Source organism: Oncorhynchus tshawytscha, linkage group LG19 (genome assembly GCF_018296145.1).
Source record: "Oncorhynchus tshawytscha isolate Ot180627B linkage group LG19, Otsh_v2.0, whole genome shotgun sequence".
Lineage (NCBI taxonomy): Eukaryota > Metazoa > Chordata > Actinopteri > Salmoniformes > Salmonidae > Oncorhynchus > Oncorhynchus tshawytscha.
This window is the reverse complement of record NC_056447.1, coordinates 12,638,024-12,659,927: the sequence shown is the minus strand read 5'-3', so window position 1 is coordinate 12,659,927 and position 21,904 is coordinate 12,638,024. Positions and strand designations below refer to the sequence as shown.

General features: G+C 44.7%; 1 long non-coding RNA gene across 1 annotated transcript; it reads right to left on the bottom strand.

Annotated features, from left to right (window-relative positions):
* Window positions 1-5,102: 5,102 nt before the first annotated feature.
* LOC112218380 lies at window positions 5,103-21,569 on the bottom strand. The gene is made up of 3 exons (XR_002948615.2): window positions 20,883-21,569; window positions 12,596-12,754; window positions 5,103-5,467 (listed from the first exon to the last, which is right to left on the bottom strand). It is a non-coding gene; the product is annotated as an uncharacterized LOC112218380 (long non-coding RNA).
* Window positions 21,570-21,904: the final 335 nt, after the last annotated feature.

Here is a 21,904-nt window from a genome sequence, read left to right as displayed (position 1 = left end):
TAACTTATTTTGTAGGCGAAATCCCATGTTTTCAATTGTTTTTCTATGGGAATCTAGATTTCTGAGGTATCTGGTTAGAGTTCGTAGGGCTTCCACTTTATGTTTTTCTTTTGAGTAATGAAGAAGTGTGGCTGTATTATTTACGGCATAAAATACCTCAAATTGGATTAGGAAAGTTGTTTGAAATGTTTGGACCAAGATTACAGGTAACTTATTAGATAATGTGTAGTCATGTTGGGCGAGTTGGAACCGGTGTTTTTCTGATGGAATTAATCAAACAAAAGGACCATTTGTGATGTTTATGGGACATATTGGAGTGCCAACAGAAGAAGATCTACAAAGGTAAGGCATGAATTATATTGTTATTTCTGAGTTTTGTGTCGCGCCTGGCTGGTTGAAATATGATTGTCATGTGTTTGTATGATGGGGTGCTGTCCTCAGATAATCACATGGTTTGCTTTCTCCATAAAGCCTTTTTGAAATCTGACACTGTGGCTGGATTAACAAGAAGGTAAGCTTTATTTTGGTGCATTGCACTTGTGATTGTAAGAAAGTTAAATATTTCTAATAATTTATTTTGAATGTCGCGCTCTGCAATTTCACCGGATGTTGTCAAAACGTTCCGCTAGCGGAACCCCTAACCGTAAAAGGTTGAATAAAGGTTAAATATAAAAAATAAATTTTAAAAAGACAAATAGTGTCCCCCTGTCAATAAGTGTCCCCCTGCGACACAGTGGGATTCAATAAACTATTAGCGACTGGAAAGTATTCAGACCCCTTGACTTTCTTTTCACATTTTGCCACCTTACAGCCTTATTCCAAAATAAATTAAATTGTTTTTTTCCCGCTCATCAATTTACACAAAATACCCCATAATACCCCACAAAGCAAAAACAGGTTTTCAGACCATTTGTGACCCGATTTAGGAAACTAGGCAGATGTCGCAAGTCACTACTTCACATGAGAGCAGACTTAACTTAAAAAATATATGTTTTTATCGAAATTCATTTTTTGGCAGAAATTCCTTCTTGAACATGTGAACTTTCATGTGCCTTAATAACAAACTTGTATGCCATCTGTAAATACGAATAACATTGTTAAATTACGAGCCTTGTTGGTTAAGCCACAAAAAAATGGAGCATCCTTCCCACTAGCCATGATTGGCTGAGATAACGAGTGGTCTGGACATGCCGAGAGATGAATTTGGATTGGTCTGCCATATACAGTGGTTCCTCCTTTAAAAGTTGCGAGCTTGCACCTCGGGACTTACAGGTACCCAACGTCACGGCTTCATTACTCCAGACCACCGCAAGGGGGAGTTCATTATGCATTTGGGTCAAAAGGTTTTTTATTGACCAATCATATCAGGTGGTTCCAATGACACATTTTGACGAGAGCCACCCATCCCTGGTAGCGTTCTTCAGCAAAGATGGCTGACAAAACATTACAGTGGAACCAGATGTAAGTTGTTATAACGTCATAACAAGTCAAGCAAAAAAGGTACAATTGTATAGGAATGTTAGTTAATGTAGAGACAAACGTTTGTGCATATTCTTTTGTCATTAAGTTAATTTACGAAAATCACTATTTAGCAAGTTATCCGACTAGCTAACATTAGCCAGCTAGCTAGTGTTAGGAGAATTCATTTGTAATTTGTGTTATTTGATGTTTTAGGGACTCCTGAGAAAAAAAAGCAAACCAGGCTGTCGTCTTGTGAAACAGTGGATGTAGAGAATCTAGCTAGCTAAAGCATTTACTGCAAATTGAATGTACAATTGTGTAAGCTTGCCTTGCAATGCAGCTGAAGTAACATAGCTTTACTTGCTTATTGTGTAGTGGAGGATGAAAATAACTGTATGCCTATGTGTAGTTAGTTAGGGGCGGAAGGGTAGCCTAGTGGTTAGAGTGTTGGACTAGTAACCGAAAGGTTGCAAGTTCATATCCCCGAGCTGACAAGGTACAAATCTGTCATTCTGCCCCTGAACAGACAGTTAACCCACTGTTCCTAGGTCATCATTGAAAATAAGAATTTGTTATTAACTGACTTGCCTAGTAAAATAAAAGGTACAGTATGTAGCTGATCTGTGTGACCTTTTGAACTAATATTCATACCAATCTATGAACCTCAGCTATCCTGGTTGTTGAATCAACTTCAAGTCAAATCAAATCAAATCAAATTGTATTTGTCACATACACATGGTTAGCAGATGTTAATGCAAGTGTAGCAAAATGCTTGTGCTTCTAGTTCCGACAATGCAGTAATAACCAACAAGTAATCTAGCTAACAATTCCAAAACTACTACCTTATAGACACAAGTGTAAGGGGATAAAGAATATGTACATAAAGATATATGAATGAGTGATGGTACAGAGCGGCATAGGCAAGATACAGTAGATGGTATTGAGTACAGTATATACATGTGAGATGAGTATGTAAACAAAGTGGCATAGTTAAAGTGGCTAGTGATACATGTATTACATAAAGATGCAGTAGATGATATAGAGTACAGTATATACGTATACATATGAGATGAATAATGTAGGGTATGTAAACATTATATTAGGTAGCATTGTTTAAAGTGGCTAGTGATATATTTTACATCATTTCCCATCAATTCCCATTATTAAAGTGGCTGGAGTTGAGTCAGTGTGTTGGCAGCAGCCACTCAATGTTAGTGGTGGCTGTTTAACAGTCTGATGGCCTTGAGATAGAAGCTGTTTTTCAGTCTCTCGGCCCCAGCTTTGATGCACCTGTACTGACCTCGCCTTCTGGATGATAGCGGGGTGAACAGGCAGTGGCTCGGGTGGTTGTTGTCCTTGATGATCTTTATGGCCTTCCTGTGACATCGGGTGGTGTAGGTGTCCTGGACGGCAGGACACCTGCGTTGTGCAGACCTCACTACCCTCTGGAGAGCCTTACGGTTGTGGGCGGAGCAGTTGCCGTACCAGGCAGTGATACATCCCGAAAGGATGCTCTCGATTGTGCATCTGTAGAAGTTTGTGAGTGCTTTTGGTGACAAGCCGAATTTCTTCAGCCTCCTGAGGTTGAAGAGGCGCTGCTGCGCCTTCTTCACGATGCTGTCTGTGTGGGTGGACCAATTCAGTTTGTCTGTGATGTGTACGCCGAGGAACTTAAAACTTACTACCCTCTCCACTACTGTTCCATCGATGTGGATAGGGGGGTGTTCCCTCTGAATGGCATTAATGAAGCCTATGGATAGAGTAGAATATAATAACTTTATTGTGTCAAGGATGGAACTCCTATATACACATGTACTGTAGTTATTACCACGCATGAGATCCCCACATTGTAGCCTGTACATTGAATATATTCACTGATCATGTACTCTTCCTTGGCAAATAAAGGTGCGGTTCAGGTATGAGACATTCTGTGAGACATTCTTTTTCAGTCATATTCAATACCAGGTGTATCAAACTCCATTATTTGAATGATGCTCTGTCTGCGTGCATGTATTACAATTATACACTTCAACAGTGTTTAGCACTCCTGCTCCTGTGACATCAATGATTACACATTGTAACTATGCAATACACTAGAAACATGTTTGATTTGTAATTCATATATACAGAAAAAAACTATGCATATCTATCGCCCTTCATCTGAATTAATCTGAGGACACAGGATAGTATTTCAATGAGATACTTCATTTCAACCTGTGGAGAATGTGGAACACTTTATTGAAGGAAGTTCATTATCCAGGTGTTCTAAATACATAATACATGCATTATAAATATTATAATTGTAATATTATACCTACAAGTTCAATCTGTACTTCAATGCACATATGGTGTGCATTACAAAACGAGGAAGAAAGACAAGGTGTCACGCCCTGGCCATAGAGAGGTTTTTATTCTCTATTTTGGTTAGGCCAGGGTGTGACTAGGATGGGCATTCTAGTTTCTTTATTTCTATGTTGGTGTGGTTCCCAATCAGAGGCAGCTGTCTATTGTTGTCTCTGATTGGGGATCATATATAAGTTGTCCTTTTTCGTTTGGGTTTTGTGGGTAGTTATTTTCTGTTTAGTGTCTGTACCTGACAGAACTGTTTTTTCTCTTTGTTATTTTGTTCGAGTGTTTTTTCATTAATAAAACATCATGAACATCTACCACGCTGCGTTTTGGTCTATGCATGCTGATGAGAGCCATTACACGAGGTGGAGAGAGAGGTGTAGATGACAGGAAGGGAAAGAGGTAAGAACAGCGGCAGACAGCATATGTTTAATGAATTACAGTGCTACCCTAATATTCTCTCAGTTCATCATAATTGAGGTGTCTCCTAACCAACCTTGGGCCCCCAGTTGGCCTGAAGGTTATCTTAAGAGCGGGTGAGATGGCGATGACAGGACTGGCTTCCTCTCTCACATCAAAACATACCTGCAGACGAGTGACAAATGGATAGAGAGAGAGCATGATTAAGCCTTGTTTTTTAAATCCTAACACGTCCAGTCATCTTAAATCAGGAGGTGAAATGCAAAACTGACCTTGGATCATTAACTCTGGGACTACTACATCTCTGTCTGTATCTCAATGTAAAGCATCTCTTTAATAATTATTATTGTTGATCCGACCAAGTGACCTCTCACCTATGATCATGCTGTGCCCTCTGTGCCAGCCAGTTGAGATGCGGGAGGGGTTCACCAAAACAGAAGATATAACCTAGAGGATTTAGGGAGAAGGGGCAAAGGGATAAAGTGAAGAAAAGAGACTGTTATTATGTGTGTGTGTGTGTGTGTGTGTGTGTGTGTGTGTGTGTGTGTGTGTGTGTGTGTGTGTGTGTGTGTGTGTGTGTGTGTGTGGTCTCACCTGGTGTCCACACTAAGTGGCTACAGAGTACTTTATGCTGAAAAACAGACACATGAGGACAAACAATAGAAGATAATGTCAATAGAAGATACTGTATGTGATGCAGACACCTACCGGAGTGTACCTGACACCTATCGGAGTGTACCTATAGACGGCTATGTGTCTCACCACTTGGTTATTGCAAGGCTAACCCCCAGGGAAATCATGACTTGGCAGCAACAGATAGTCCAGTGAAAATGGCTGTGTTTATATGGTGTAAATCTGAAAATTAGCAGCTGACATCTTAAGGGTTTTTTAATTAATGCATGTGAGACAGGTTCCATGTACAACAAGACAGGCATAGATGGAGAAAAATAACACAGAACAGTTTAATAACCTCTGGTTATGGACACTTATGCCAGCAATAAAGCTTCCATGGCCTGTTCCTCGGACAGTGAACATCTGGTATTATCTACATTTTCGACCCCTTGGTCAGCTTACTCTCTGAGAGAAAAGGAAACAGCTTATTTTTTAGAGATATGAAAACAATAACTGAGATATGAAGGTTCAATCTAAAGCAGCAGAAGTCATTTTTAGGATACGTCAATACAGCCCAGTGCTGCTTACCTGAGATGCCATCTTCGTAGGTGTCCGTTTGAACTTCCTTTGTGTCAGAAAAAAGTTGCTTTCAGAACAATTATTTTTGATTTGAAAATAAAAAAAGGTTTTGCTTTCGGCAAAAAGACACAAATGTACCTCCATAGCATATAACAATTTGCCTGTGAATAACCACACCTTCATACAAACGTGCTACTGTATGCAGAATTCTTGACGCACAACCGAAGATGCTGCCATATCCTGCCAGCACGCCCACAAGCGAGCCACTCTGGAGCAGAATGATGAGAGCTAATAGCTGAACAATAGACTATTCAACCTTTACTAAAGAATAGTCTAATAGCTGAGCTAGGTGTGAAAACTCCCCTCCTATCACAAAGCAGATTTGCCCTAATGATGAAGGGGTAGTTTGCTACTCAATGTAATAAAGTAATGACTTTTCAAACAAGTTACCTTACACGTTATGTTGGCTGACATTTTGTTAGCTACGCTGTCCTTACGAACCACATAGCATATCATTACAGCAGTATGTACCGGTATGTTAGCTATCTACCGAACGTTAGTAGTTATACATCAATCTTGCCAGTATATTAACTCTAGGCTCTCTAACTAGCCAATGTTTATTGACTTGATTATTCTCGTCATTCTTAGGTTAGCTAAATGGTGTAGTCGTTGTGCTTTCTCAATGAACATTCGGGTGCTTTTGTAAATTCACTCTGGCTATCTATAGGCTGGACAATAGAACGAGTCAAAATTCACACAAGGCTGAAGAATGGCTCAAGAATGTTGGCTAAACTGGATCACTTGCACGAGCAAATTAGCAAATTAATGGAATCGAACGTTCGCCGAGCCTGTTTTGACTGGAGTGATGCTTTTTTAATTTTTAATTTTTTAAATGTATCTCTTTTTATTTTACCACTACAATCTGTTCGTCGGACGAAACTGGAAAAAGACAACTTGTGTGCTTATGTCTGCATTGTAACGGCTTTCGTCGTCGGATGAGGAAGCGCAGCGTGGTAAATGTTCATGTTTGTTTATTGAACTGAACACTAATACAAAATAACCCGAGAGTAAATTAAACAGAAACAGTCCTGTAAGGTGCAAACACTAAACAGAAAATAACTACCCACAAAACCCATCTGGGAAAAAGATACCACTCAGAGACAATGATAGACAGCTGTCCTTGATTGAGAACCATACCCGGCCAAAACAAAGAAATACAAAACATAGAAAAAGGACATAGAATGCCCACCCAAATCACACCCTGACCAAACCAAAATAGAGACATAAAAAGCTCTCTATGGTCAGGGTGTGACATGCATAATGAAAAAGTTGTGAAAAAATGTAAACTACTCTTTCTGGTCTAGCAATTGATGACAAACGAGCTCGCTGCCCAGACTTACATAATTACAAAGAGGAGATTCTCCTGATTAAAATGGTGCCCGTGTAACAGTTTTGCCTTCGTCCCTCTCCTCGCCCCTGCCTGGGCTCAAACCAGGGACCCTCTGCACACATAGATAACAGCCACCCTCGAAGCATTGTTACATGCAGAGCAAGGGGAACAACTACATCAAGGTCTCAGAGCGAGTGATTGAAATGTGTGAGTGATTGAAATGCCGTTAGTGTGCCCCCCACTAACTAGCCAGCCATTTCACACCGGTTACACCAGACTTGACAAAAATCTAAATATAAACATTGTGAGATATTTGGCGAAATAGACAGACATGCCTATATTTCCTCCATAGGAAACAATAGGGAGACCGCAAAGTTCCAATATTATTTTTGTTGTTTACATTTTGTTGTTTACATTTTAACTATAAAACAACATGAGCAGGTCTCATTGCCAACAATAGCGAAGCAGGCATTGTGACGTTGGACAATAAGCTGGGAATAGAATGTTCGGAAGGCGAGTTGGTGCCATGGTGCTCAATAGAACTAATATGAGCTGGCAGGGTGAAAAATGCACAAAAATAAGGCCTGTTTTTTCGCGATTACTTCAAAACGGCGGCAAGCAGCTGAGAAATATGGTCATATTACGAATTAGTTTTTATCAGAAAAGAAAGTTGTTAAAAATGTCATGTGTCCAGCCTACTATCTACACTGTACCAGAACGCAGAATAATTACTTTATGAGCGCTCAACACCCGTTGAATATGGCCGGTGTCAGTAAACGTCGGAAAAAAGCATAAAGAAATTGTTTCCAGTAGCACATTTACAGTCACCAACACTCGGGTTAACATGAAAACTGCCTTACCAGCTCTGCTTGGGCAAGTAAAATGGTTAGAGTGGTCTCATTTGTGTCTGGAAGTAGCTAGTCAATGTTAGCTTGGGTGCTTGACTGCCATAATAAGGGCAGAACGAGCTCTGAGAGTGAAATGGTCTGAATGTACAAACATTTTTCTCTGAATGGAAACACCATAATATGAATTAAATTAATTAAGCCAAATTTCTGAAAATCAATCCCATATACTATGTTATTACAAAAAAGGTTTGAAATTATCTGGTAACGCCAATACGGAAGACTATCAAATTCTTCGCAAAGATGCCCTCTGGTGGTCAAACTAGCAATAACTTGCAGTAACAGAAGAAACAGCTGAGAATTAAATGACGTGCCACAGAATGCTACAGCATCACGCAGGGTGGGCCGCAGTATGACACAACTTTTGTGTCTTCCGTCTGGCCACTCTACCATAAAGGCCTGACTGGTGGAGTGCTGCAGAGATGGTTGTCTTTCTGGACAGTTCTCCCGTGTCCACAGAGCAACTTTGGAGCTCTCTGTCAGAGTGACCATCGGGTTCTTGGTCACCTCCCTGACCAAGGCTCTTCTCCCGAGATTGCTCAGTTTGGCTGGGCGGCCAGCTCTAGGAAGAGTCTTGGTGGTTCCAAACGTCTTCCATTTAAGAATGTGTTCTTGGGGATCTGTTTTGGTACCCTTCCCCAAATCTGTGCCTCGACACAGTCCTGTCTCCGATATCTACGGACAATTCCTTCAACCTCATGGCTTGGTTGTTGCCCTGACATGCACTGTCAATTGTGGGACCTTATGTAGGCAGGTGTGTGCCTTTCCAAATCATGTCCAGTCAATAGAACTTTCCACAGGTGGACCCCAATCAGGTTGTAAAAACATCTCATGGATGATCAATTGAAACAGGATGTACCGGAGCACAATTTCGAGTCTCATAGCAAAAGGTCTGAATGCTTATGTAAACTACTCATTCAAGGGTTTTTCTTTATTTTTAACCATTTTCTACATTGTAGACTAATAGTGAAGACATCAAAACTATGAAATAACACATGTAGTAACCAAAAAGTGTTAAACAACTCAAAATATATGTCATATTTTAGATTCTTCAAAGTAGCCACCCTTTGCCTTGACAGCTTTGCACACTTGGTATTGTTTTTTTTTTGTGTAAATCTCAGTGGGTGCTAGAAGTGGTTCTGCCAGTCACTTTTCAGAGACAGGCAGCCAGTCTTAGAAGGGGATAATGTAAAGTCCAGACACAGCTGTTCTCTTTGAACTTGGAATGTCTGCAGTGCTAGTGTATGTAGTGCATCTGTGTATCTCACTGTGCCCAGGATGATAAGCACAGCAGATTAGATTAAACCACATGAATTAACAGTAGCTGTAGATAATGTAATGAAAAGTGGGATCTTGGAGGGTGGTTGATCATGGAGGACATCAGGTGGATCCAGGTCTGGGGAAGGGATACGGTAGGCTTCTCTACGCATGACAGAACCGCTAGAGAAAATCAGGTGGATCCAGGTCTGGGGAAGGGATACGGTAGGCTTCTCGACGCATGACAGAACCACTAGAGGACATCAGGTGGATCCAGGTCTGGGGAAGGGATACGGTAGGCTTCTCAACGCATGACAGAACCACTAGAGGACGTCTGGGGAAGGGATACGGTAAGCTTCTCAACGCATGACAGAACCACTAGAGGACGTTTGGGGAAGGGATACGGTAAGCTTCTCAGAGCATGGCAGAACCACTAGAGGACGTCTGGGGAAGGGATACGGTAAGCTTCTCGACGCATGACAGAACCACTAGAGGACATCAGGTGGATCCAGGTCTGGGGAAGGGATACGGTAGGCTTCTCAGAATATGACAGAACCGCTAGAGGACATCAGGTGGATCCAGGTCTGGGGAAGGGATACGGTAGGCTTCTCAACGCATGACAGAACCACTAGAGGACGTCTGGGGAAGGGATACGGTAAGCTTCTCAGAGCATGGCAGAACCACTAGAGGACGTCTGGGGAAGGGATACGGTAAGCTTCTCAGAGCATGGCAGAACCACTAGAGGACGTCTGGGGAAGGGATACGGTAAGCTTCTCAGAGCATGACAGAACCACTAGAGGACGTCTGGGGAAGGGAAACGGTAAGCTTCTCAGAGCATGACAGAACCACTAGAGGACATCTGGGGACGGGATACGGTAAGCTTCTCAGAGCATGGCAGAACCGCTAGAGGAAGTCTGGGGAAGGGATACGGTAAGCTTCTCAGAGCATGGCAGAACCGCTAGAGGAAGTCTGGGGAAGGGATACGGTAAGCTTCTCAGAGCATGACAGAACCACTAGAGGACATCAGGTGGATCCAGGTCTGGGGAAGGGATACGGTAGGCTTCTCAGAGCATGACAGAACCACTAGATCCTGAAGAACAAGAGGAGAGTAAAAGGGAAAAAGGAAAAGGCATAGAAGGATGCAGAAAGAAAACACACAGGTTACAGGTAGATCCAGGCCAGGTTGAATTGTCCCCATATAGCTTTCACCTATCCAATCCGCTCAGGTCTACACACGTGTATAGACAAAGGGCTAGGGGTTGATTTGGGATTTAGGGATAAGCTTTTTCTCATTTTGTCTTTCTTCAAATCCTCACGTCCTCTTCACCTCCTTTTTAAAATGGATTGGAGGAGAATATCTGAGGTTCCTCGCCTGTAAGGGCTAAAGGACTGTATTATTCTTAGGTTGCTGGTTTGGTTTGGGCGTGTTCCCCTCCGGGCGTCAGTCAGAATGCAATGATTGCAAGGCACAGTGAATGGTTGACTTGCAGTTTTCTTGGAGGAATAACAGTATTTAACAGGCAGGGCTATGGGTTGATCACTAGGAAGGCCACTGATCCATAACTATGGGTGTGGAAGAGCGAATGTGTGGTTTCTCTAGGAGAGAACAGAATACAAAGTGCTATCAATATCAGGATAACATACATAGAAATACAATGACATAATATAACACCACTTATAATATGAACTATAAAGGCATCACTAACCATGTTACTACATATAAAAGGGCTTAAACTAAAGCACCTCTGGTGGCAGTAGTAACACATTAATGACTAAGGCATTATGAATGATTGAATGGATGGAATATGACTAATTCCTATAAGGACCCCAGAAAGGGTGGGACCTAATACAATTTCCAACGTAACATGCGCCAGTGCCATCTTTGGCTTGACCAACTAATAGGCCAAGTACACTGAAAAGGCACACTAACGTGCTATAATACTCGATGGTACGCATACACAAATATAATTCACAGTGTAAGAGCACACTTAGAATCAAAATGACCACGACCCGTCATCCACTAATAAAGCAATACCACGGACAGGTCACACATGTTAGAAACCCACTGCAGTGTTAACCAAATTAAACCCTCTACTAAATGAATGATGTGTTACACCTAGAGGGAGAACAGCTCGAGAGGGGCAACCTTTCGTAGAAACCCACTGTTTGACTTATTTACCGACCTCTGTCTGTGCCTGTTTTGTTATGCTTTTACCACATCGAAAGGTACAGTACCAGTAGAATAACATTGTAGAATAATAGTGAAGACATCAAACTATCAATAATACATATGGAATCATGTAGTAACCAAGAAAGTGTTAAACAAATATATTTGAGATTCTTCAAAGTAGCCACCCTTTGCCTTGATGATAGCTTTGCATACTCTTGGCATTCTCTCAACCAGCTTAATGAAGTAGTCACCTGGAATGCATTTCAATTAACAGGTGTGTCTTGTTAAAAGTTCATTTTTGGAATTTATTTCCTTCATAATGCATTTGAGCCAATTAGTTATGTTTTGACAAGGTAGAGGTGGTATACAGAAGATAGCCCTATTTGGCAAAAGACCAAGTCCATATTATGGCAAGAACAGCTCAAATAAGCAAAGACAAAAGAAAGTCCATCATTACTTTAAGACATGAAGGTCAGTCAATGCGGAACATTTGAAGAACTTTGAAGATTTCTTCAAGTGCAGTTACGAAAACCAGCCAGTACTATGATGAAACTGGCTCTCATGAGGACCACCACAGGAAAGGAAGACCTAGAGCTACCTCTGCTGCAGAGGATAAGTTCATAAGAGTTACCAGCCTCAGAAACTGCAGCTCAAATAAATGCTTCACAGAGTTTAAGTAACAGACACACCATTAACTGTTCAGAGGAGACTGCTTGAATCAGGGCTTCATGGCAGGGCTCCTTTGGTCCAAATTTGAGATTTTTGGTTCCAACCGCCGTGTCTTTGTGAGATGCAGTGTGGGTGAACGGATGATCTCCGCATGTGTATTTCCCCCCGTAAAGCATGGAGGAGGTGGTGTGAGGGTGCTTTGCTGGTGACACTGTCTGTGATTTATTTAGAATTCAAGAAACAGTTAACCAACATGGCTACAACATCATTCTGCAGCGATACGCCATCCCATCTGTTTGTTTTTTTCAACAGGACAATGACCCAACACACCTCCAGGCTGTGTAAGGGCTATTTGAACAGGAAGGAGAGTGATGGAGTGCTGCATCAGATGACTTGGCCTCCACAATCACCATTTGAGATGGTTTGGGATTAGTTGGTCCTCAGAGTGAAGGAAAAGCAGCCAACAAGTGCTCAGCATATGTGAGAACTCTTTCAAGACTATTGGTAAGGCATTTCAGGTGAAGCTGGATGAGGGAATGTACAAAGCTGAGTGTACAACGTGTACAAAGCTGTCATCAAGGCAAAGGGTGGGTACTTTGATAAACACTTTTTTGGTTACTACACTCCATACGTTATATTTCATAGTGTTGATGTCTTCACTACAATGTAAAAAATAGTAAAACTAAATAAACCCTGGAATGAGTAGTAGAATCTGATTTGTTCAGTGCTGTTCCAACTGACAGTTTTATATCACATTTTAGAGAGAAAAGAAAGAAAGGATACCTGTCTGAGAAGTGTTTGTTTCTTGAAGAGAGGTACGACTGGCAGTCAAAGTTGGGGAGAAAGCAGCTAGTGGTCAGACATAGAAATGCAGCAGGGGTTGGCGTCAGTTGAGCGGGCAGGTTGTTGGGCAATCGGAAGACACGAGACACAGGATTTCATCTGCAGAAAGATGAGAGTACCAGTAACCGGATGAGGAGATGGAGGAAGCTGAATCAGGAGACAGGAAGTAGTAGGATTCAAACAGAAAGCAGAGATGATAGGTTTTACATCGTCCAGATATTTTTCATTAGCGCAGATTAACCTCTCTAGGTTATGTGAGATGCTAGCGTCCCACCTGGCCAACATCCAGTGACATTGCAGAGTGCCAAATTCAAATACAGAAATTGTTACGGTTTTCTAGGTGTGAAGGAAAGTCGGACCAAAATGCAGCGTGTAGATTGCGATCCATGTTTAATGAACAACGTGAAACACGAATAAACACAAAACACTACAAAACAAAGAACGTAACGAAAACCGAAACAGCCTATACTTGTATAAATAAACAAAGAGAATGGAAACAACGACACTAAGGACAATCACCCACGACAAACTCAAAGAATATGGCTGCCTAAATATGGTTCCCAATCAGAGACAATGATAAACACCTGCCTCTGATTGAGAACCACTCCAGACAGCCATAGACTTTGCTAGATAACCCCACTAGCTACAATCCCAATACATACACACCAAAACCCCAAGACAAAACACACCACAATACAAAAACCCCATGCCACACCCTGGCCTGACCCAATACATGAAGAAAAACACAAAATACTTAGACCAGGGCGTGACAGAACCCCCCCCCCCTAAGGTGCGGACTCCCGAACGCACCTCAAAACAATAGCGAGGGTCCGGGTGTCTGGTTGACTGGCAGATCTGGAAGAGTCTGGTTGACTGGCAGATCTGAAAGAGTCTGGCTGACTGGCAGATCTGGAAGAGTCTGGCTGACTGGCAGATCTGGAAGAGTCTGGCTGACTGGCGGATCTGGAAGAGTCTGGCCGACTGGCGGATCCTGGCAGACTGAAAGATCTGGCTGCTCCATGCTGACTGGCGGCTCTGGCTGCTCCACGCTGACTGACGGCTCTGGCTGCTCCATGTAGGCTGACAGCTGTGGCGGCTTCTTACAGACTGGCAGCTCTGGCGGCTCCGTGCAGACTGGCAGCTCCTTGCAGACTGGCAGCTCCTTACAGACTGGCAGCTCCTTGCAGACTGACAGCTCCTTGCAGACTGGCAGCTCCTTGCAGACTGGCAGCTCCTTGCAGACTGACAGCTCTGGCTGCTCCATGCAGACTGACAGCTCTGGCTGCTCCATGCAGTCTGGCAGCTCTGGCCGCTCCATGCAGACTGACAGCTCTGACTGCTCCATGCAGACCGACAGCTCTGGCTGCTCCATGCCGGCCGGCAGCTCTGGCTTCTCCATCCAGGCTGGCAGCTCTGGCTGCTCTATGCAGGCTGGCAGCTCTGGCTGCGCTGAACAGGCGGGAGACTCCAGCAGCGCAGGAGAGGAGAGAGGCTCTGGCTGTGCTGAACAGGCGGGAGACTCCGGCAGCGCAGGAGAGGAGAGAGGCTCTGGCTGCGCTGAACAGGCGGGAGACTCCGGCAGCGTAGGAGAGGAGAAAGGCTCCGGCAGCGCTGGAGAGGCGAGGCGCACTGTAGGCCTGATGCGTGGTGCTGGTACTGGTGGTACTGAACCGAGAACACGCACAGGAAGCCTGGTGCGGGGAGCTGCTACCGGAGGGCTGGAGTGTGGAGGTGGCACAGGATGGGCTAGACCGTGAAGGCGTACTGGAGATCTTGAGAGCAGTGCTGGCACAGGACGTGCAAGGCTAGGGATGTGCACAGTGAGGCTGGCACCAACTTCACCAGCCGACTAACACGCACCTCAGGACGAGTATAGAGCGCTAACCCAGGTGCCATCAAATCCCCGACACGTTCCGTCGGGCGAATTCCATGCAAAAAGCACCAACACAGCAACTCCCTCACTTCTCAATCCTCCAATTTCCCCATTAACTCCTTCACAGTCTCTGTTTCGCTCACCTCCAACACCGGCTCTGGTTCTGGTGTCCTCCTTGGCTACTCATGATAAACAGGGAGAGTTGGCTCAGGTCTGACTCCTGACTCTGCCACACTCTCCCTGAGCCCCCCCCCCCAAGAAATATTTGGGGCTAACTCTCAGGCTTCCTTCCGAGTCGCCGTGCTGCCTCCTCATACCGGCGCCTCTCCGCTTTCGCCGCCTCCAGTTCTTCTTTGGGGCGGCGATATTCTCCAGGCTGAGCCCAGGGTCCTTCTCCGTTTAGGATTTCCTCCCATGTCCAGAAATCCTTATAGCGCATCTCCTCTTTGGGCTGCTCCTGCCTGTTGACACGCTGCTTGGTCCATTGGTGGTGGGTGATTCTGTTACGGATTTCTAGGTGTGAAGGATAGTCGGACCAAAATGCAGCGTGTAGATTGCGATCCATGTTTAAAGATTAACTTCTTATGAATCCAACCACGGTGTCAGATTTAAAAAATGCTTTACAGCGAAAGCATACCTTACAATTATTTGAGAACATAGCCCAGCAGACAAATCATTACAAACAGTAACCAGCCAAATAGAAGAGTTACACAAGTCAGAATTAGAGATAAAATTAATCACTTACCTTTGATGATCTTCATATGTTTGGACTCAGAAGACATTCATTTATTCTATAAATGTTCCTTTTGTTCGATAAAGTCTCTCTTTATATCCGAAAACCTCCGTTTTGTTTGTCAATCCTTTGTAGATGAGATTCTCAGGGACCAGTACAGGCAGGGCGTGGTTGACTATATCGATGATATTCTGATCTATTCCGCCACCCGCCGCGCGCAAGTGTCTCTGGTGCGCAAGGTGCTTGGTAGACTGCTGGAGCATGACCTTTACGTCAAAGCTGAGAAGTGTGTGTTCTCCAAACGTCTCCTTCCTGGGTTATCGCATTTCCACCTCGGGGGTGGTGATGGAGTGTGACCGCATTAAGGCCGTGCGTAATTGGCAGACTCAACCACGGTGAAGGAGGTGCAGCAGTTCTTAGGGTTTGTCAATTATTACCGGAGGTTTATCTGGGGTTTTGGCCAGGTAGTGGCCCCCATTACCTCACTGCTGAAGGGGGAGCCAGTGCGTTTGCGGTGGTCGGCAGAGGCTGACAGAGCCTTCAATAGGTGTTGGCGCACCCGTGTTGGCGCATCCGGACCCCTCTTTAGCATTCATAGTGAAGGTGGACACGTCCGAGGCTGGGGTGGGTGCCGTGCTATCACTGCGCTCGGGTACGCCACAAAAACTCCGCCCCTGCGCGTTCTTTTCAAGGAATCTCAGCCCGGCGGAGCATAACTATGATGTGGGATACCGGGAGTTGTTAGCAGTGGTAAAGGCCCTGAGGGTGTGGAGACACTGGCTTGAGGGGGCTAGGCACCCTTTTCTCATCTTGACCGACCACCAGAATTTGGAGTGTATCCAGGCAGCTAGGAGACTGAATCCGGGTCAGGCAAGGTGGGCCATGTTCTTCACCCGATTCAGATTCACTTATAGACCAGGCTCACTGAACATGAAGGCCAACGCGCTATCCCGTCTCTATGACATAGAGGATCGGCCCACCGATCCTACTCCCATCCTTCCAGCCTCTAGGCTGGTGGCAGCAGTGGTATGGGAGGTGGACTCAGACATCGAGCGGGCGTTACGGGCGGAACCTGTGCCTCCTCAGTGTCCAGCTGGTCGTAAGTACGTGCCGCTTGGTGTTCGTGACCAACTGATTCTGTGGGCTCACACACTACCCTCTTCGGGTCATCCTGGTGTGGCGAGGACAGTACGGGGTCTCAGGGGGAGGTATTGGTGGTCCACCTTGGCTAGGGACGTTAGGTTTTATGTCTCTTCCTGTTCGGTGTGCGCCCAGAGTAAGGCTCCTAGGCACAGCTACAGCCCCTCCCCGTTCCACAACGGCCATGGTCTCACTTGTCAGTAGATTTCCTGACCGATCTCCCGCCGTCTCAGGGGAACACTACGGTCTTGGATGTTGTGGATCGGTTTTCGAAGTCCTGCCTTCTCCTCCCATTGCCCGGTCTCCCTACAGCCCTACAGACTGCGGAGGCGCTCTTTATACACGTCTTCCGGCACTACGGGGTGCCGGAGGACATCGTCTCTGATCGGGGTCCCCAGTTCACGTCCCGGGTATGGAGGGCGTTTATGGAGCGTCAGGGGGTCTCGGTCAGCCTGACCTCCGGTTATCACCCCAAGAGTAATGGGCAGGTGGAGAGAGTGAACCAGGAGGTGGGTAGGTTCCTGCGGTCGTATTGCCAGGACCGGCCAGGGGAGTGGTCTAGGTACGCCACAGGTGCGGAATTGGCCCAGAACTCTTTCCGTCACTCCTCAACGAACCTATCATCATTTCTGTGTGTTGGGCTACCAGCCGGTCCTGGCACCTTGGCATCCGAGTCAGACCGAGGCTCCTGCAGTGGAGGAGTGGGTGCAGGGCTCCAAGGTGACCTGGCGAGCCGTCCAGAAATCCCTCAAACAAGCCAGTGGACGGCAGAAGAGGAGTGCTGACCGCCACCGCAGTGAGGCTCCTGTGTTTGTACCGGGGGACAGGGTCTGGCTCTCGACCCGAAACCTACCCCTCTGCTTGCCCTGCCGGAAGCTGGGGCCGCAGTGTGTGGGGCCCTTCAACGTCATGAGGAGGATAAACGAGGTGTGTTATAGATTACAACTCCCTTCCTATTATCGTATTAACCCCTCGTTTCATGTGTCACTCCTCAGGCCAGTGGTAGCTGGTCCCCTGCAGGAAGGAGAGGTGCCGGAGGTCCCTCCGCCCCCTCTGGACATCGAGGGGTCCCCAGCGTACACAATACGTGCCATTCTGGACTCGAGACGCCGGGTGAGGGGCATGCAGTACCTCGTGGACTGGGAGGGGTACGGCCCGGAGGAGAGGTGCTGGGTACCGGTGGGGGACATCTTGGACCCGTCACTGTTGAGGGATTTCTATCGCCTCCATCCGGATCGCCCTGTGCCTCGCCATCCGGGTCGCCCTCGAGGCGCTGCGGGTGCCGCGCGTCAGTGGGGTGGGGGGGCGTGGGGGGTACTGTCACGACTCCTACCGAAGTTGTCTCCCCTTCCTGTTCGGGTGGCGCTCGGCGGTCGTCGTCACCGGCCTACTAGCTGCCACTGATCAATTTTCCCCTTTCTGTTTATTGGTTTCACCTGTTTGTGTTTTAGGCTGATTAGTCAGGCTATTTACCAGTAGGCCCACCTGCTCTTTGTGCGGGATTGTTTTGTGTAACTTGTGTGCACGACTGTGGGTTACGTGTTTCTCATTTTGTGGGTTTTGCTGGACTGTTTTAGTCCCCGTGTTTGGGGCATTTGTTTTGTTGTGCGCCCTGTGTTTCATGGGGTTGGCGTATGTTCGCCGTTTTGTGCATTAAATATAGCACCCATACTATGGCAGCCTGGTATGGAACAAGAAAAAAAGGGATCAACTACCTTTCATGAATGTAGTAATTCAGCGAGAAATCAAGTCATTTATACATCGGTATTCAATTGGTACTGTTATTGCTACAGTAACCTCACTGCAAAAGGGTTTCCTATGATCTACTATTACAAGTCCTTCACCTTATGCATTTCCCTGGTATAGGCCTGAATAGGCCTGTAGTCTGAACCCAGCCTCTCTAATGGTAGTCCCAGGTACAATCTGATCACTCATGATTACCAGAAGATTAATTAATGGAGTTCACCTTTATCCCATAACATTTTACAGCTGATAAAACACTTGTCATATGCTACTTAGTGTAAGATATAGCTATTTAAATCAATGTAACTTCTACAAATACAATTAATTCAATACAAAACTAAGCTCATCTAAGCTTAGCTAGCTAGCTAGCTAAATAAAGAGATTTGGGAAAGTGGTCTTACCTCACAGTAATATTTGCATCCATCGTTTATAGTTTCCATGCTTGCTTGCAGCATGCTCATGCTAGCTAACTCAAGGTATCGCAAACATGTTTTGCAAGCAAGTAACCGTCAATGACCATGCATGGATCATGTTTTGTACTATCCACCAATAATCGTAAGATTTAGCTCAAACATATCGTAAATAGTGTAAATAACCTGTAACGATGACCACATTTCCCTCTGTCTTTTGACTGCACGCACTTCTCTCTCAGCACGCCTCAGAACATTCAGAACATAATAATCAGCATAGTAATAAACGCTATCCATTTTTTTCATTCATTAACTAGCCTGGGCAGAAATTGGTGATGGTTCTATATGGAACCATAATGACTCAAAGAACTCTTTGAGACCTTCATTGGTTATTTTCAGTTCACAAAAGGGTTACTCTTTTCATAGTTAAATTGTAGGTGCAGCAGCTCATTAGAATATTTGTGGACATGATTAGTTCACAGTTCTATTTGTACAACCGTGAGTGAGAGTGTCATTCCAGTTCCTCTAATCTGTTGTGTTATGCCATTTCATGTTATATTAGATGATTGCCAGTGACTGATTAGTGAAGGACTCTTGTATGGGTTTGTGTCAATTGAGAATGGTTGACTAAGGCAGTGGTTCTTAAGTCTCTCCTCAGTGAATCATAGCTGTTCCCGAGCTAGCACAGCTGATTAAGCTTGCAAATCAACACAATAATAATGCCAATAGAATTTTAACAAAATTTTAAAATCCTGTATGGTTCTTCAAAAAGATCTACAAAGAACATTTTGAAATTGAGACATTTTCTTTATAGAACTATTCTCCATAACAGTATTATAAAGAACATTACAAAAGGGTTCTATAGCCCCAAAAAGGGTTATAACCATAGCGGAACTCTTTTTTTAGTGCTCTATAGAACCTTTTTTGGTTCTTTATAGAACCTTAGGAAAGGGTTCTTTATAGCACCATACAGATTCCATTTAGAACCTTATGAGCATGGTTCTTTATAGAACCTTCAAAAAAGGTTCCATATAAAACCAAAAAGGGATCTGCTATGGTCACACGCCAAATAACCCTTATTTGACACTATATAGACCATTTGTTATTAGTGTGAACAGCTAAATGACACCTCTAAAGTTACACAGCCAACAAAGAAGTGATTAATGGTCTCCTGGAATCACGAATATTGCACACATACATGCAGGCGCACACACACACACACACACACACACACACACACACACACACACACACACACACACACACACACACACACACACACACACACACACACACACACACACACACACACACACACACACACATAAACACACACACAGCCGCTCAAGCGTGTAGATTGTACACATACGTACTGTACAGGCACATGTGCACACTCAGCTAGAGCAGACCCATGGAGGTATTGTATTGAGTGGAGAAATTGGGGCAAACTCTAGAGGGAAAGGCCAAACAACTGGGCTAATGGGAGACACATTCCACCCATTACCTCTATTATGCTGCCTCACTGCTTTCTTTTCAGAGAGACTTTGGCTCAGCTTCAGGAAATGTTGAAATACAGTGTACACAAACGAATGCATGCATACATGGACGTGTGCACAAACACATGCCTGCGCACACGCACGCCCATACACACACACACACACACACACACACACACACACACACACACACACACACACACACACACACACACACACACACACACACACAGTTAGGGAAAGTGTTAGTTTATTAGTTGTGTGTGTGTGTGTGTGCATGCATGTGGGCATGTGTGTGTCAGCATGCGGTGTGTCCCCCCATCACGCAATGCCTGGCCCCGCCTTTGCAGCTAACCACACCCAACCCCTTGGGTTAATGAGAGGCCCAAAGTCACTTCTAGCTAAAAACCACTGATGCAACATAATCTGCGTCACTCCATCAAACCAGCAATTTACTGTTTCTGTAAATCTGCTAACGTCACTCTAATGAGAACACATTTTAAAAGTGGTTGTGTTATCTGTAGCGTCTGACAGTGTCTCTGTTTTTATTCTCATTAGGTTTTACTACTGCTTTTGAAAGTACAGTATGCTCTTTATTGGTGAACCTTATTCTTCTAGTGCTGCTAGACAAGCACTTTGACATGTCCCTTCAATTTGTGAAGTTGGACAAAATATCCTCTGATACCTTTCATTTGGTGATCAACAAGGCTCTGTGTTGGGACCATTACTTTTCTGGCTTAACACTACTTCTCCCTGAATCTACAGAGAAAATGATAATGGTGGACGAAAACACCAATACAGACAAAAATTATAAATGAAATGAAAAACTTACTGATAGTCGTGGCCAGCAGGAGAAGGATGGGTTACCTTGTAGTGTCTGGTTCTTATAAATCTCATCGACGGAGTTCTTCTTTTTCACCATCACCCAGGCCTCTGCTTTTGGGGCTTTAAGTTCAGATTTCTTTGTTAAGCCCTCAGTGACTAATGACTGGAAGAAATGGCAGCACATATATCATTTAATTGATCAATTGACTGATTGGGCTTCCAAGCCAAAGTAATGTGAGGCTCCCTTTGGGAAGTTCTAAAGAGGATAGTTTCTTAGCCCCCAACCACTTGAGCCATGCTTCCACACTACATCGCTGGCCTGCCTCCATCGGCCCCAGCTCGACTTTCCATTATGCTGTGCTGGTCTCTAAAAAATAAGGCTTCAATTTCTTCCCTCTGCGTTTCCGTGCCTATTTTCCATCGCAGGAAGCCAGACAGGCATTTGCAAGGCATTTCACATCATTCCATCCTTGCCCCTGCCATTACCCCAGTGAACGTCCCAGCTTACAAACGCCAACCAGAGAGGCACGTGATGCCCCTCGCATTGTTCTCCCCCCCACACCTCAAGACATCACTGCAGCCATTGTTCCTCCCGCCATGCAGATAGATAGACACTCACGCAAACGAAGTAACACATGGCACCCACAGACGCACACACACTTTCTCTCTCACTCTCACTGTACACAAGCTCAGACTCTGCATGTGATAAAGCACTGCCTTCTCACACAAGTGTAAATTAATACCTTGGCTCATTCAGTCACACATTTGAACCTGTCATTCCGGTCCTTTTTTTTGTCCTTGTTGGCTTGCCTGCCTTGGCAGGCCTCAAAAGTCTTTCTTTAATTGTTGTAACATAACACTTGCCAGTCTTTCACTTGACTTTGCAGTCTCCATCCATGGTTTCTTTCACTTTTTCTCAGTCTTTTGGTTTTGTGACCCGTTTGAGCTACAAACAAATAAGTCACCAACATCGACAGGTAAGACTATCACTAATCTTTAGCACTCAATTGTTTTGCTCTATAATGCACA